Source organism: Lactuca saligna, chromosome 9 (genome assembly GCF_052625555.1).
Source record: "Lactuca saligna cultivar CGN05327 chromosome 9, ASM5262555v1, whole genome shotgun sequence".
NCBI classification, from domain to species: domain Eukaryota; kingdom Viridiplantae; phylum Streptophyta; class Magnoliopsida; order Asterales; family Asteraceae; genus Lactuca; species Lactuca saligna.
In genome coordinates, this window is record NC_136425.1 from 35,080,490 (window position 1) to 35,097,502 (window position 17,013).

Genomic DNA, 17,013 nt, shown 5'->3' on the forward strand with positions numbered 1-17,013 from the left:
GAGACCGAGAAGAGGAATTAGAAGAACGAGAAGAATTTGAACAAGAGGGTTTGGATTGAGAGAAGTTCCGGGCTTGAGACTCTAGGTGACCCTTTTGCTTTTGATCATTGGAGGGAATGACCTTAGAGTTTTGTTCTCTTTTGACTTCAGAACCGAACCTTTGCGTTCGGTTGGAACTGTCTTTGGAACCGAACCTTTGGTTTCGGTTGAAGTCCTTTTCAGAACCAAACTTTTGCCTTCGGTTGATATCTTCTTGTGAACCGAACCTTGGCTTTCGGTTGATATCTTCTTGTGAACCGAACCTTGGCTTTTGGTTTTTGTGACTTTCAAGCTTTCCTACAGGATTGTTTTCATACTTTAGATTCTTGTCTTGATGAGAGAAATATGCATTCTGGGAATGCCAGAATTGTTTCCTTTCAGAAAGGTTCTTCCTGTATCTATTGTTCCTTTCTATCTTCCTATTCCTCATCTGAGAAGGTTGATGATGAACATTTGCTTTCGTTTTTGGTGACTCCTTGGCTGGTTCCTTTTGAACTGCAGGAGTTTTACTTTGAGCCGAAGGAGCCGAGGGAATGTCTTCTTTTGCCGAGTGATCATTCTTCTGAGGAATATCTTTTGTACCACTGGTGCTCGGCTCATCGAAGTTGTTCGGCTTATTCAAGGGTTCAGGTATGTATCTTCCTTTGCTCTTCCAGGAAGTTCTTTCAGATAAACCGATGGTTTCGTCTGCATTATCAATTGGAGCTTCCCAGAAGTACTCATCACAGCCATCAGCATTATCTTCGTTTACAATGGCTACAAGTTCAGCTGTTTGATGTTCGGTTACTCCTGTTACCTTGTATACTTGATTTGGAGTGGTCCTGACCTTTTGATACACAACAGCTTTCTCAACTAATTTTGGGGACTTTTGATGGGACAACCGAGCGAACTCCACTGAATTTTCAGAAATTAGATTCTTGTGATTTTCAGGCTCGGTTTTAATAAATTCTGAGCAGTCAACCGTGTCCTCTACAGAAATTTCGCTCATGTTATCGTCCTCGTTAAGCTCAGATGCATTTTCAACATCAATTTTGTTTTCTGAGCTTACGTTGGCGTTCAAAGAGTCAAATTTTTGCATGGTTTCGGTTCTCAGTTTAAGTCTGTCATTTTCATCCAAAAGATTTTTAAGCATGTTCTTGTGGTCTTTGGATTTAATGAAGGACTCAATTTTGTCCAGTCCATACATGTAGGTTGGATTGACATCATCAGACGATATCACACTCTCACAATTATAGGCTTCGGCATCGATTTCATCTTCCTTTAACCGAACCCTGCACAATAAGAGCATTAATAGAAGGGTTAACGACAGACTTCTTCTTTCTCAACTCATCTAGTCTTTTCTGCAACACGGCTTCCTCGTCATTCCCATCATCTTTTTCAGCCATCTTCTTAAGGACACAGTCCTTAGCATAGTGATTCTTCCCACCACAGTAGAAACAGCTTACTCCAGAATCGCCATCCACCTTCGGTTCCTTTTTGGGCTCCTCAGATTTCGGTTCATTAATCACTTTTTCAGAGCTGTAACTCCCCTGCCAGCTTCGGTTTTTGTTGCTGGGGAATCTCTTCTTTATGAACCTCTTGGGATTGGACACCATCATGGCATAATCCTCAGACGTGAGATCATATTCCTCCAGGTTGAGATCTTCATCCTCCATCGCAGCTTTACTTTTAGATAGGAGGGCCAACGAACCGAGACTGGAAACGACGTTCTTTTCTTGCAGCACAATCTTCTCTTGGGACTTGAGAATACCCGTCAGTTTCGCCAAAGAGTATGATTTAAACTGCTCATGGGCTTTAACTGTGGAAACCACTGCTCTCCATTCAGACCTCAGACCATTCAGGAATGTAACCTTCTGTTCGATAAGCTTCCTTTCAATATCGTGTTTGATCATCTTGCTGAGAAGATGATTGAAGCGATCGAACGTCTGGGTCACAGTTTCTTCAACCCCTTGCCTGAATTCTCCAAACTCAGATAGGAGCAAAGTTTGAATAGAATGTTCAAGATCCTCGTCTGTACAATACAGTTCGCGAAGTCTATCCCAAACATCCTTTGCCGTCGTGCATGAGCTAACCAATCTGAATGTATCGGACTGAAGGGCGAACCTAATCAACCTTAATGCCTTGATATTGCACTGGAACTTATCCTTTTCATCTTGTGCAATGTCTTTCACGTCCTTTAGCAGATCATTGTACTCTTTTTGTGTCTTGATGATTCTGGACGTTGCAGAATGAGAAAATGGTCCATTAGTGATGGCTTCCCAAATGAGATACCCATTATCCTCCAATCCAATAACGTAGTCTTCGAAGTGATGTGCCCATACTTCATAGTCATGGGTGTATAAGATCGGAATCTTTGTCGTCGAACCAATGCTGTTGGAAATATTAATAAGGTTTGATTGTGTCGCATCCATTATGATCGTAAAAACCTGTTCAAAGATCAGACTTGTAATAAAACAGATTAGGGCAAAGTAATAAATATCAAGATACGTCAATAAAGAGATGACGGCTCAATAAATATTGATGATTGCGGAAAAACCCTAATGGAAATCTTTTTCACAGAAAAGATGTGTATCAATTACACAGCCTCCTGCTCTGATACCAATTGATGAGATTTAACAATCTTTTAATTTATGAAGATCGATTAGATCTTGAACAAGTAAGTAAACAAAGACGATAAAAACACAATAATAAGAACAAGACAAGATTGAATCAAACGTGTCGAATGATTAAACAAAATCCTCAGAAGAGCTCGATTAAGAACATCAACTGTAGAGGATTGGAAGGTTACAAGAACTATCAAAGAAACCTGTTGTCATCTAGATGTATCGCTATTCTCAGATCTCTAAAACCTTAACCTAATATGCATGCAAGCGTAAACATATATACAAAACATAAAAGGTTCACGGTTGGACAGGCCCAAACTGGTACACAAAAAGCCTTAGGCTAAGCGAGCCCAAAAGACGCAATCAACAAAAATGATCTTCAACCCAACACAGGCGATGTTGGATCGTCAAATGGAGGAAACCAGACGTTTGCTCCAGCAAAATCGAGAAGAAGCAACCATACAGATCGAACAGTCCGAGTAGAACGAAGGGCAGGCTGAGGAGGGAAACTACAGTGGGACTGTTGGTCAAGCCAACCCACCGATAGTTAGGCAAAACCACCAGGATGGAGGAAATGATGGATGTGGATGCAAATACAAGGATTTCATGGCATCCAAACCATCGAGTCTATCTGGAAGCCCGACGCCAGTGGAAGTCATGAACTGGATCTCCGAGATGGAGACGATGTTTGACAGTTGCGAGTGTAGCAACAGGCAGAAGACCGCTATCGCGGTTCCTTTTTTGAAATCTGGAGTACTAAGCTGGTGGAAGCTATTAGCCGATTCGATGCCCAAAGGAGAAGCGAGCAAGATGTCATGGGAGGATTTTCTGGTGCAGTTAAAAATGCAGTATTGCTCTGAGCAGGATCTTCTGGAGATCAACAACGAGTTTCAGAATCTAAAGAAGGGAAAGATGAGTGTCATCGAGTATGCTGCAAGTTTTACAGAGAACATGAAGCTTGTTCCTTATCTAGTTCCAACTGAGCTCTCCAAGGTCAATAAGTTTGCCCATGGATTACCAGCAGACTTTGGACCAATGGTCAAGCAAGCAACCACTTTGAAAGGAGCCATCTGGGCAACCAGGAATGTTGAGACCCAGATTCGGGAAAAAGGTATGGAGAGAGCTGAAGTTGGCGAGAAAAGGAAACATGAAGGATCATCAAAATCCAACAAGGAAAAGAAATTCTCAAAGACTGAAGAAGGAGGAGGAAGTGAAACCAAGTGGTGCGAGAAGTGTAAAAGGAAGCACTTCGGGAAATATAGCGAGGAGGTGACTTGCTACAAATGTGGAAAGACAGGGCATTACGCCAACAAGTGTGCGTCCAACAAGAAGGTGTGTTATGGATGTAACAAGGAAGGGCATATTTCCAGGGACTGCCCGGGGAAAAATAAAGCAGCAAGACCAGAAACGCCACCAAGGCCAAGGGCATTCCACATGATCCTCGACGAAGCAGAAAACCGTGCAAGGAATCAAGGATGAGGACTTCATATCCGAAGATCAAGTTATGCAGTAGCCATAGTGTCGTATGATGTAGCCTATTAGAGGCATAGTTTAGGGTGAACTTGAACACATATGTAATAGTTTCGAGAAATTATAAAACCTTCGTTTTGTTATCTGATGTGTTAAAATGTTATGTGATTTTCTTGTATGGTGACTTGGGAAACTGCGGGACAATACTTGGGACGAGTATGAGTAGGTGTGAATGGTAGTAGAGGCCTATACTACCAGAAGCACAGGACTCACACTTGGATCAGGGAAAGTCACAAGGTTACCAAGAAGCTAGTAATTGATTTCGTTTTATTCAAGTATACTATTGTTTTGGTAAAATACTAAAAGATTGTTGTTATCCCGACCCTAGTGGTCATATCACATTGAGTCCGACTACGATGAGTAGGTTACGTGGTTCAGAGAACCAAGTTTGATGTAGCGTCCGACTTAAACCAAACGATTGAAATCAAAGCGATCAATAGAAGTATCACGCTCGTTGTTAAAGAAGTTGGTAGCTAGAAATGCTACATGTTAAAATGTGATTATATCACATTAGACGATGAAGGAAGGCATATTCCATTCCGGAATTTGACTCTAAGATACCTGAGTCTAAGCATTGCTACATACGATGATAGATCATTAGAATATGACACATCGATCAATTGTAGTAATCAAATTAACTTATCCTAAGTTTGTTAAGAAGAGGAAGGAGTCTCTGATAAAGAATGAGTTTGTGACACGAAGTTCATGATTGAAAGTCCAACGAGCAGGTGCAAGACCGAGCACCACCTGCAGTCAAGGAGTCCAAGAGTTAGATACTCGTTTGAAGCGACATAGAAGTTACTGTTATTACCTAGGATGAAGAGATAACGTATGGAGTCATTACACAATCCTGCTTCGTTGATGATTCCGGGACGTAATCATCCTAAGGGGGAGAAAACTGTAACGCCCGTAGATCCGGGCTAGTCAATTTAGAGGCAATAGGGGTCGAAAATGACTTTTCGACAAAAGATTATTTAGAATAAATAATCTTAACCAAGTTGTAGAATATGTCACAAGGTTTCCGTACATATAAAGAACAACGAAATCCGAGTTATAACGAAGAAGTTATGGCCCGTCGAAGTTTCGCGACGGAACCGGCACGCACCGGGAAGCGTAAATAGTGAATTTACGATGGAGGACTTTTTAGCCTTAGTGATCTAAATGAAATTCGTAGAATATGTTAAACTAAGAGCGTCGATAAAAAGAACGCCCAAATCTAACTTCGTATGAGGAAGTTGTGATTTTTCTAAGATTCGGCTTAGTAGTGTACAACCCGAAACTCGAATTTTAGTTCGAGCGGTTTTTGGCTTACGGGACCTAAATGAGAGTTGAAGATATCATTAATAGGAACTCAACGGTAAAAAGACAGATGAAAACGGAGTCCGTATGAAGGAGTTATGAATTCTTCGCGGTCATTTAACAGTCTAAACGCCTCCTACTGTTAAATTTGAGATCGGTCGAGAATTATACGACGGAGTCTAAAGGAAAGTTGTAGAGCTTCATTTTAACTACGCGTTGAAAAAAAGAACATCGAAAACGAAGCTCGTATGCGAGAGTTATGATTTTTCTAAGTTTGAAGGTTGATACGCGATAGGGGGTGACGTGGCACCACCATAATTGGACACGTGGCACCACTAGAAGGTTGCCACATGCACCAACTTGGTGAGTAGGTCCTCCTACTCGGCGAGTAGGCCAGTTGCACCCCTATAAATAGAGGTGCCGGGTTCCATTCATTCTCACACCTTCAAACCCTTCTTTCTCTCTCTAAACTATCCCTCTAAGCCTCCCTAACCCCCCAAAGCCTAGGGTAACTCCCTAGCACGAGGCAGAAGCCCCGGAGCACCCGACGGCTCTGAGAAAAGAGCCTTTTGGCTCGGGAAACAATGCTCCAACGAAGCCCGATTTTGCGAAAAAAAACCCGCTGTAAGTGAGCTATGCCTACGCTAGTTTTAATATACTAATAAATTATAGTAACATTATTAGGACCTTAAAATAATTATTTGGGCTATTATTATGAGTTATATTGAGTGTTATTTAACGCTTATATAATAATAATAATAGTCAGACTATTAATTTGTCGCAAATATCGGTAAACTAAACCCTAGTGGTGTTGATACTAGGTTTTATCGAAGGAAAGTTGTTTTGAGAGTATCGAAGCGCTGTCCGAGTGTCGAGTCACCACCTTTCAGGTGAGTGCATAGTTACTTTCATCTTACACATAGATATGAAGTATTTTATATAAATTATGTGCTATGTGTGCATGTTAAACTGTATATGTATTTTATATCTACGATAATGTTGGGGTAAACATGGGAAGATATAATAGATGGAATATGAGTTGAATGATGAGTTGACAGGTGTTATAAACCACGAGGTGAGGGTGAGAGGTGGATAATATGAGAAGCCTTTTTCCCAAATGATGGCCCCGTCATTCAGCAGAGTATGGATGATAACCACAGACTATTATAGACAGTCAGTGGAACACTAGCAGGCTCGCAACCTGTAGGTGTTGTGAACAATGTGTTCACTCGGTGTACTCTAAACCTTGGTGATCATGCACACCTGATGCCTAAACCATGGTGATCATGCAAATTTGATGCCTAAACCTTGGTGATCATGCAGACTTGATGCCTAAACCTTGGTGATCATGCAAACTTGATGCCTAAACCCTGGCGACTATGCAGACTTAGTGCCCGTTGTGTAAACTGTGGCAATGATGGACTTTGTGCAGATTCCTTAGGATAATCCTTAGGAATGAATGAACGAGGAATAGCTGATTCTTAGGGTAGATCCTTAAGAATAAAGAAGATAATGGGGATGGGTAATTGGGTTTAATTGCTTGATTGTTTAAACATAATAATTATATTATTGTGGGTTGAAAACCATATGTACTCACCAGGTTTCCCAACCTGACCCACTCAGTTTATTTATATCACAGGTGTTAATACGAAGTCACTTTACACTGAGAGATTTAAAGAGATGTAGATCACTAGTGTAAATAAGTGTAAGTTCTATTTATGCTTATGTTTATGTATTGACGATGACATCCCAAACGTTTTGAAATGAATAAAATACGTTTCTTCGAAAATGTTTTAATAAAGTATTTATCATGTTTTTCTGGGAACAAATTCCGCAACATTTCTATTAAAAGAAGTACTCTGATTTTTATAAGGCATAAACAAAATCATTCTTTTCTGGTCGTGAAAATGGGGATGTCACAGCACCATTTTGAGGTATCAAGTTATGAACTTGGTGAAGTTTCATTTATATCTTGTGCTGGAATGGTTATTGGTCCTTTTTCTCCTAAATGTGGAGATTCATGAACATATCATGTTCTTGACCCATTAAGTTGTCCTTTCAGACCATTGGAAGGGTCTCAAGTCATAAAAATGGATTCTAAATGGTTGGTTTTGCTCCATGCATCATTTAAAAGGTTTTAATGGATTAAAAAGTTGAGTTAAGCAGTTAATGGACATGCAAAGTCATAAAGTTGGAAACTTTATGACTATTGAGGGTATTTTAGCGATGGATCTGAAACATGGACTTGAGAGCTTACTCCATTAAGCTCTTAATGAAGAATTTGGGCATCTGGGACTACGCCATGCTACCTGGAGTACGCATCGCATACGAGGTCAAACACCCTGATGATGGTCAATGTTCGAGTACGCCCAACGTACTCACTTTGTGGTGACTCGGCCGAGTTGACTCGGTTGGGTTGACTCGGCTCACTAAGTTGTTTTGACCAGTTTCACTTTGAATTTGACCAAGTTTGACCTAAGGATATTTTGGGATTTTGATTGTGATTGGTCATTTGCTTGGATAGGTGACGGTTAGAACCGAGATTCAGAGTCGAGACCTCATCAACTTTTGTCCAATCCGTGAGGTGAGTTTTCCTCACTGTACCTACGCATCGAAGGTACCAAGGTCGATCCATTCGATTGATATCCTGCTATACACTGATATGCTGAGTGTGGAATAGATCGGGATGATTATATGCAAGTTGCCGATATGCTAGTCTGGTAGATCTATAGGACTACATGTGATTCTGTTTGCATGATTATCTATATATGTTTGTTATCTGTTATATGTCGACATATTGTGTTGGGTTGAGGTTGTACTGCTTCGTGTTGTAGGCAACAAACCTTAAAGCATTCTAGATATGAGCTGAGGGTCGGGTAGGGCATGCCAGAATCATACTAAGGGCTTAGGAGCATTCCGGATACGAGTTGAGGACCGAATGGTATGCCAGACCCGTACTGAGGGCTTGAGGGTCATTCAGTACAATGAATGATTGGGTTAGGGAGAAAGCCATACATAAGATGTGGGCCCCGAGGGCAAGCCAGACTTATGATATGGGCTCAGGGGTAATCCAGTCTTCCGGTTGTGGACCCAGTACATGACGTTATTTTATATGTTATTTGGTTATGTGTTGGTACTTTGGGGGAACTGAATAAGCTTTGGCTTATGGTTTTTAGTTGTGGTTTCAGGTACTTGGCGAAGGCGTGACCGTGCACATCCTCTATTTTATGTACTTTTGATCTATGAGATACTCTGATATGGAACAATATTTTGAAAAAAATGATTTTGTAAACATTTTATGATTTGGTTTTGTTTTAAAAAAGCTTAAATTTCTTGTGATTTTTATTTATTTTACAGACCTCAATCACAAGTGAAAACTCAGCTCGAAACCTCTTCATAAAATCCTCCCAAGTCATGGACTCAATCGCCTCACCTCCCAAGTCGTTACCAACCTCCTCCCACCAGTCTCGATCTCTGTCTTTCAGAAGATAGGATGCAAGTATGACATTTTTCTACTCAGGACAAAGGCTAGATCAGAAGGCGTTCCCGAAGTCTGTCAACCAACTCCTGCTCGTAATTAGGTCCTTCTTCCCAAAGAACTCCGGAGCCCCACATGATCGGAACTCACGAAAAGTCAAAGAGTGGGCTCCCACCATGGCCATCATCTTAGAACAAAAATCCCCCAAGCGCTCATCTAGAATCTCAAGAATACCCTCCTTGATCGTGCCAAAGATCATAGGAGTCTTCTCAAGAATATTGTAGGTAATCTTTGATGAAATGAACCCCGACATCTGATTATCCATACGTTCGGCCCAAGAGCCCGAACCTGAACCCTCACCAGCACCAGAACCACTACCAAATCCTCCTTGAGTGACCACCATACTGAATATAGACCACTCAAATCGTTATAACACACACACACAGATATATATATATATATATATATATATATATATATATATATATATATATACACATCGAGGAATCCTAAACTTTACAAGCTTCTTGGTATCATTGTGGATTTCCTTGACTCGAGTACGGATCCTATGCTTCCAATAGTATGGGCCCATACTACCTTCCACATATATGCATACTTTCCTCAACGATTACCCTGAATCCTCCAGGTCACTCCCTTATCAAACCAACAATTCTCAATAGGACAAAGCTCTCAGCAACGAATCACCTCATAGGTTTTCCTAGGGAAACCCCCACACCACTATCTTCCATCAGCTGCAGAAAGAACTCTCCCTAACACCTTCTAAATAACTCAAGAATATAATTACATATCACTGACACCAGCTAATTCTTTGAATAAAAGATCTCCGACTACAATGGTTGGACTCAAACAAGAGCTGCACAAAAGAGTTAAAATCTAACCTTCTAAAATTATCTAGTCTCAACAATATTTAACTTAAAATATTCTCTTACTAGCTAGCTGATGTTATTGGAAACTCCTAAAAGCAAAAAGCAAGCAACATTCGAGCATCGAGTAATCGGAATCAAACATAACTTAATCAGGTCACCCTATCACTGACTGATACATACTAGCATGCAGGTCTACAAGCTCTAACAACAGACATACAAAGGCATCTCTCCTTGCATTCTATCATGCAATCCTAAGCAGATCCTTAGCCTTAATCTAGCATGCAATTCACAGATTCATAATTCAAAGCATAACATAAAACATGTATGGGTATTTTGGGAAAACTTACTTGAGTTCGGTCGATTGCATGCACCATATCCCTTTCTTTTACTAGAAAAATTCTTTTTATAAAACATTTCCTTTTATGAAAAATCTACCAAATCCTTAATTTGAGTTCATACACACCCAAGAGTATGCTTGAATCCCTCAAACCAAGGCTTTTATACCAACTTGTAACATCCTAAAATTTAAGACCAAAAATTTCGTTTTCATAATAATAAAATCACCAATCAAACATTTTCATAAACCCATAAAGGAAAACAGAGTATATAAATCCAACATCCTATATACATCATATTGAAGTAAAGCGGAAATCATGGTGCGTGTGTGCAATGCGATCATCCCGAGCTCTTCCCCTTCGATCCAGAAGTACCTGAAACATAAACTGAAAACCGTAAGCACGAAACTTAGTGAGTACCCCAAAATACCACATACCATACATATTTGCCAACTCAGGCTGTGCCAGGTCTAATTCACCCCAAGTCTATTTCACCCTGAGTCTATTTCAACTCATGTGTTAGACCAAGGCCGTACTGGGTCTATTTCACCCTCGGGTCTATTTTATCCCCGGGTCTATTTCAACTCATATGTCAGCATAAGGCTGTACCAGGTCTATTTCACCCCATATACATATAGCAAATAGGCACACATGCATATAACACATACAACATGAGTCACAAAGACTACACACACATAACATATCCTAGTGTCCTATAGTATAGTGAGCAAACTCACCTCAATCTGCTGATAGTCAAACAAATGATCACGCTATTGAACCAGAAAATCCCTACGTTAGTCAATCAAATAAAGAACCCAATTAATAATCGGGCCATAAACCTTAACTAAGAATCTAGTTCACTTTGTCTAATACCCAGGGTGAAAGACCATTTTACCCTTTCATTACTTGGCCTAGAAACTAAGGCCCAACCTAATGGCTCCGAAAGCCTAATATGGCCTATATTCCTAAATGACACCCAAAGCCCATTATGGGCCTAATTCCAAGAAAGCCAAAGCTTAACAATGGCCCAAAGCCAGAAAGACTAGTGGCCCAACAAGGCCCAAAACCCTAATAGTCCAAATAGGGCTCAAAACCCAAACTTCAACAAAAGTCAAGGCTGCTGAGTACGCCCGCCGTACTTAGACTTACGCCTTGCGTACGCCATCTTTAGCCAGTATGCGTTGCGTACGAGTTGGGTACGCCCAAATTACTCCACAACACGACCAATTTGCTATTAAGTGCTTAATTGTTTAAGCCACTATGCCAAATTCTCAGATACGGTCCTAAGTGATGTCTTAACACGTAAAGTTGGCAACTTTACTCCTTTACATGCCTTAATGGGACTCAAACTCAATAAAAACTCATAATAAAAACCCTAACTCATACATGGTCTAATATAACACACCAAGATTGCATTATTATGAACAAGGGACCTCAAAAATGCTAAGATTTACCATCCCTAGCTTCTGGAGTAGCTCATACTCTCAAACTGACTTAAAGGACCATAAAAAGCATAAAAACGAACCCTAACTAGGTCTATCAAAAGAACCATCAAGTAAAGAGCTTCATACCTCCAAAAACTTTCCAAGTTGGTGATGATTATGGATCCACAAGCTCTAGCCACACCAATGCAACTTCCAAGGGTTCTACTTCCATCAAAATCACCAAAACACCTTCACAATTCACTTTTAAGTTCAAAACACTCAAATGGAAATTATGGTTTCATTTTTAGGGTTTAGAGAGGTGGATGCTGATCATAAGAAGGTCTATATGTGTCTAAAGGTGTTTAAATAGGACACAAAACCTAAAAATTAGTTTTTTCCCTTGTTGACCGTATGCCCTGCGTACGTGGGTGCCTCCACAATCCGGATATCGAGGCAGTACGCCGAGCGTACTCTTAGCGTATACCCAACGTACTCGGCTAGGTACCAAAATGCCAAAGTTTTAAGGTTGAGGGCTAAAAGGAAAATACTTGGAATGTAAATGTTACATCATGGTACAATTTGGATAGCTCGAGTTTAGTATCATAAAAAAAACTTATATATTATGGATTAAGCCTTTGTATTTTTTTCCTGAAAAAGCCATTGTATCTTAATATATATATATTTTTGATTTGACAATTTTAACGATTTTTTCTTTCCAGAAAAACTAATGCAAGTCATTTTTTTTAAATTATTAAGGGGTTCTCTGGAAAAAAAAAATTGAGAGTTTTTAATAAAAAAATAAAACATATTTTTTGAAAAAAATAAAAGGAAATCTCTAGAGAAGTACTAATATTTTATCATAATTTACGAAAAAAGTGCCAAACTAAAATTTATTTACGGAAAAGCATGAATCACTGGTAAAAATGATAATTAGATTTTTTCTTGGTTTACCGTTTCATTATTTACATGGTTCCATTAAAGTCCAATTATTTTACCATAATTTGCGAGTAAATCCCAAATTAAAATTTAGTGATGATTTGATTATTTTTTCCATGCAACATATATTTTACCGGTTTCTTTGCTGACTTGTCATTAAATGTAAGGATGAGCATCGGAACCGGGTACCTGCTTTTGGAACCGGAATTGTCATTAAATGTAGGGATGAGCATCGGAACCGGGTACCTGCTTTTGGAACCGGAACTGCCTCGGAACTGCCGGTTCTGGAACGGGAATCATCTTAAGCGGTTCCGGTTCCTAAAGTTATGGAATCCCCTTAAGTGGTTTCGATTCCGATTCTCATTTTTTCGAAACCGCTACCCGCCGGAACCGGTTTATATATATATATATATATATATATATATATATATATATATATATATATATAATTTTCATATAAATATGTGTGCTACTTAGACCGGTTTAGAATATATTGGTCTGATTTTGTCCGTCTTTGGTCTGAATTGATTTGATTTAGATTGAACTAAATTGCGGTTTTATCGACAAAAGTTGACAAAATTAATGTAACGGGGTTACCCGCTCCTGGAACCGGAACCGCCGGTTCTGGGACTGGTTCCAAACATTTAAGAACTGCCTAGAGCGGTTCCGGTTCCGGTTCTAACTTTCTAGGAACCGTCGATTCCGGTTCCGGTTCTGATTCTCGCCAAATGAGGCGGGTACCCGCCTATGCTCATCCCCAATTAAATGAGTTGATGAGATGAATATGTTGGGTTATATAATGTTATGTTTACCATAAAACTTGATATCATGATGTATTGTATATTTTTTGGAATATAAAATACATCTAACGAATACTGGAGGAATTACATAAATTAGCAACAATTTCATAAATTTTTTTTTACGTTTATAAGAAATTTCAAATTGTCAATCTAATCATCCAATATATTCATTTCATCAAACATCATCTCATTTCTTGTGCATTTTTTTATTGGAAACATACATTTTACCGATTTCGTTGTTGACCTAGATACATAGTTATAAATGAGCCGATAAGATGAATATCAATTTTTTTAGTAAATATAGCATTATATAACATATCGTATCCATCTTTTCAGCTAATTTAATGATTAGGTATCCAAGTCAGTAATAAAACTATTAAACTGTATGTTAAATGGCGAAAAAAAATCAAATCATCATTAAATTTTAGTTTGAAACTTATTCATATATTAGAGTAAACAAATTTTAGTTTGAAACTTATTCATTTTTTACTGGTAATTCATGTTTTTTCGTAAACAAATTTTAATTTAAGAATTTTTGTAAATTAAAATAAAGTATTAGAATTTTTCTAAAGATTTTCCAAAAATAAAACAATACAAAATCGTTAGAAAAAAAAAAAAAAATTAAAGTCAATTTAACCAGGAATAAAACCCGGTATATTTTTGAAGTTTATACATTCGTTAGGGTACTACACTACTACTTCACTTCAAGTCTTCAATGACTCTGAAAACCAAAACCATTCCAGAATTTCTTCCGTTCTCTGGAGCAGACAAAAAATGGAATCAGACCCACGCCGGATACACGCTCGAGTCATCAAAACCTACAACGCCGGCACCTCCGAGTTCCGTTTCCAGCTCAACAATCTCATAACTCTCTACATCAACTCTCACCTCCTCCCCTACGCCGTTCGTCTTTTCCAACAAATCAAATCCCCCAATGTCGTCTCATGGACAACCTTCATCTCCGGCCACTCCAACACTCCCGCCGCTCTCAGCCACTTCGTCTCCATGCTCCGTCACCCCACCCTCCCCAACCAGCGCACATTAGCAATTGTTCTCAAAACCTGCGCTTCTCTTCCTGCTCTTTCCTTTGGACTCCAGCTTCATGCTCTCTCTATCAAACTCTCACTTACAATCGAACCCTTTACCGCCTCAGCCCTTATCCATTTTTACTCGAAAACCCATCTTCCCAATAACGCCCAAAAAGTGTTCGACGAAATTCCTCACAGAGACGCGGTTTGTTTTTCCTCTGTAATCGTCGGGCTCGCCCAGAACTCAAAACCCATCGATGCTTTATCTTATTTCGCTGAAATGCGAGCTTCTGGGTTCGACTCCACCGACTATAGCGTCTCTGCTGCATTGCGTGCGACAGCAGAACTAGCTGCCTTAGAACAATCTAAGATGATTCATGCCCATTCTGTCGTCACCGGCCTTGATTCAAATGTGATTGTCGGAACTGCTTTGGTAGATGGATACGGGAAATGTGGAATGGTAAACGACGCACGTTTGGTGTTCAATGAACTTGTTTCAATCTTGAATCTCATAGGGTGGAATGCAATGATGTCAAGCTACGCACAACAAGGGGACAAAGATTCAGTCATGGAACTCTTTTCATCAATGAAGCATCATCATCATCAAGGTCTTGTACCCGATGAATACACTTTTCTCTCTATCATGACAGCATTTTGCAATGCGGGTTTGGTTGATGAAACAGAACGATGGTTCAGAAAGATGGAATCAGAATACAAATTGGAACCATGGATTGAACATTACACATGTTTGGTGGGTGCAATGGGTAGATCCGGTAGATTACAGGAAGCTAAAAAGATTGCTTTAACAATGCCAAATCATAAACCCGATGCTGCAATGTGGAGGGCATTGTTGTCCACTAGTGCACATCATGGTGATATAGAAATGGTCAAAGAAATGAGTCAAAGGCTACAAGAACTCGACCCACAAGATGATTCTGCTTATGTGATTGCTGCAAATGCTTTTTCTAGTGTTGGAAAGTTGGAGGAAGTGAAAACAGTGAGAAAATTGATGAGAGAGAGAAGGGTGAAAAAGGAAGGTGGGTTGAGTTGGATAGAAGTTTGTGGTCAAGTTCATGTGTTTTTAGCAGGAGATCGAAGACATGAAAAGACAGATGAAATTTACAGAAAGTTATGGGAGTTAATGGAGAAGATAGTGAAGTTAGGGTATGTGCCTGTTTGGGATGACATGTTGCATGAAGTAGGGAAAGAGGAGAAGACTGAAGCACTTTGGAATCATAGTGAGAAATTGGCGTTGGCGTTTGGATTGGTTGCTGACGTGGCGCCACGTGGGAAGGCATTGAGGATTGTTAAGAATCTAAGGATTTGTAGGGATTGTCATGAGGCGTTTAAGTATATTAGTAGAGTGGTGGAGAGGGAGATTATAGTGAGGGATGTTAATAGATATCATAGGTTTTTTGATGGTGGTTGTAACTGTGGAGATCATTGGTGATTTGTGCATAGTTTTTTTTTTTTTTTCAAAGAATTAAATATCTTTCAAGAATGCTTATGATATTGTTCGTATGGATTTATGGGTCTTTATAAATATATTACCCATGATAAGGAAAAGAGTGAGGGAACATCCCAGGCCCAGCCCAAGAATGGAGAATCCAATGAGCCCACAACCTGGAAGGTGTACAAGGAGGCAAAAAGAATGACAGCTTCATGGTGTCTCCACTATGACTAAAGAGAGAGAAAAGAGGGTAGTTTATTTGAAAAGAGAGAAATAGTATCTTTTCAGTTTTTGTCTTGTTTTATTTTGTCTAGTATGAATTTTGACTTTTAAAGCTTGGGCAGGATGAACCCTAGACTGATTCTTCTCTGATTATCCTTTCTATCATTGAATACAATTAAAGCATTTGACTCTCAAACTGATATTTCTACTGTTCAATTGTCTCTCTTTCTATTTTCCTTGGCTTGTTTCTTATCAATTTGGTTCCATTGTTGGGAAATCAAACTCGTCTACCCTTCCTTCCACCATGGTACAACCCACCGAAGCATAGATCCAAACCTAGTTGCAAACCACAATCAACTCCCATGAAGGTCAACACCTAGATGAAGGAGTTAGCAGGCTCAGGCTATGCAGACTCTACTGACCGAAGTACCACGTCCATGGAGAAGACGATGGAGAGAATGATAGACAACATAAAAACCACATCTTCCACACTGTACAAGCAAACCAGTAGCGACGTGTCCGTCATCCGAAATCCAACCTTAGACTCCACCTCCGACACGAAAGAAAATCCCCTTATCATCACCCCATGGCAACCCCACCCCCAAAAGAACGATGAATCACTATTCTCACTTCCCAAGGTCAAACTTCCTACCTTTGAAGGGATAGATGCTCGTGGCTAGGTAGGAAGGCTGAATTATACTTCCACATTCACAAGACTCCCTTCGATCAGAAGTTGAATCTTTCCCAAATGTGCATGGATGGGTCTACATTTCATCGGTATACCAACCTTATGATTCAATACCCCGATAACATGTGGGAGTAGTTCCGATTGAAGCTCCTGACCGCTTCAGTGGTACGAAGTATCGTAACGCCCATGAAGCACTTGGTTCGTTGTTCCAAATGGAAGATGTGGAAGAGTATATTGAAGCTTTTGAAGCCATATCTGCCCTAATTCCCAATCAATTAGAGGAACAATCGATTG

At 39.7% G+C, this 17,013-nt stretch overlaps 1 pseudogene; it reads left to right on the forward strand.

The window, feature by feature from the left end:
* Positions 1-14,105: 14,105 nt before the first annotated feature.
* LOC145016201 (pentatricopeptide repeat-containing protein At4g33170 pseudogene) lies at positions 14,106-15,809 on the forward strand (annotated as a pseudogene).
* The last annotated feature ends 1,204 nt before the right edge of the window (positions 15,810-17,013 follow it).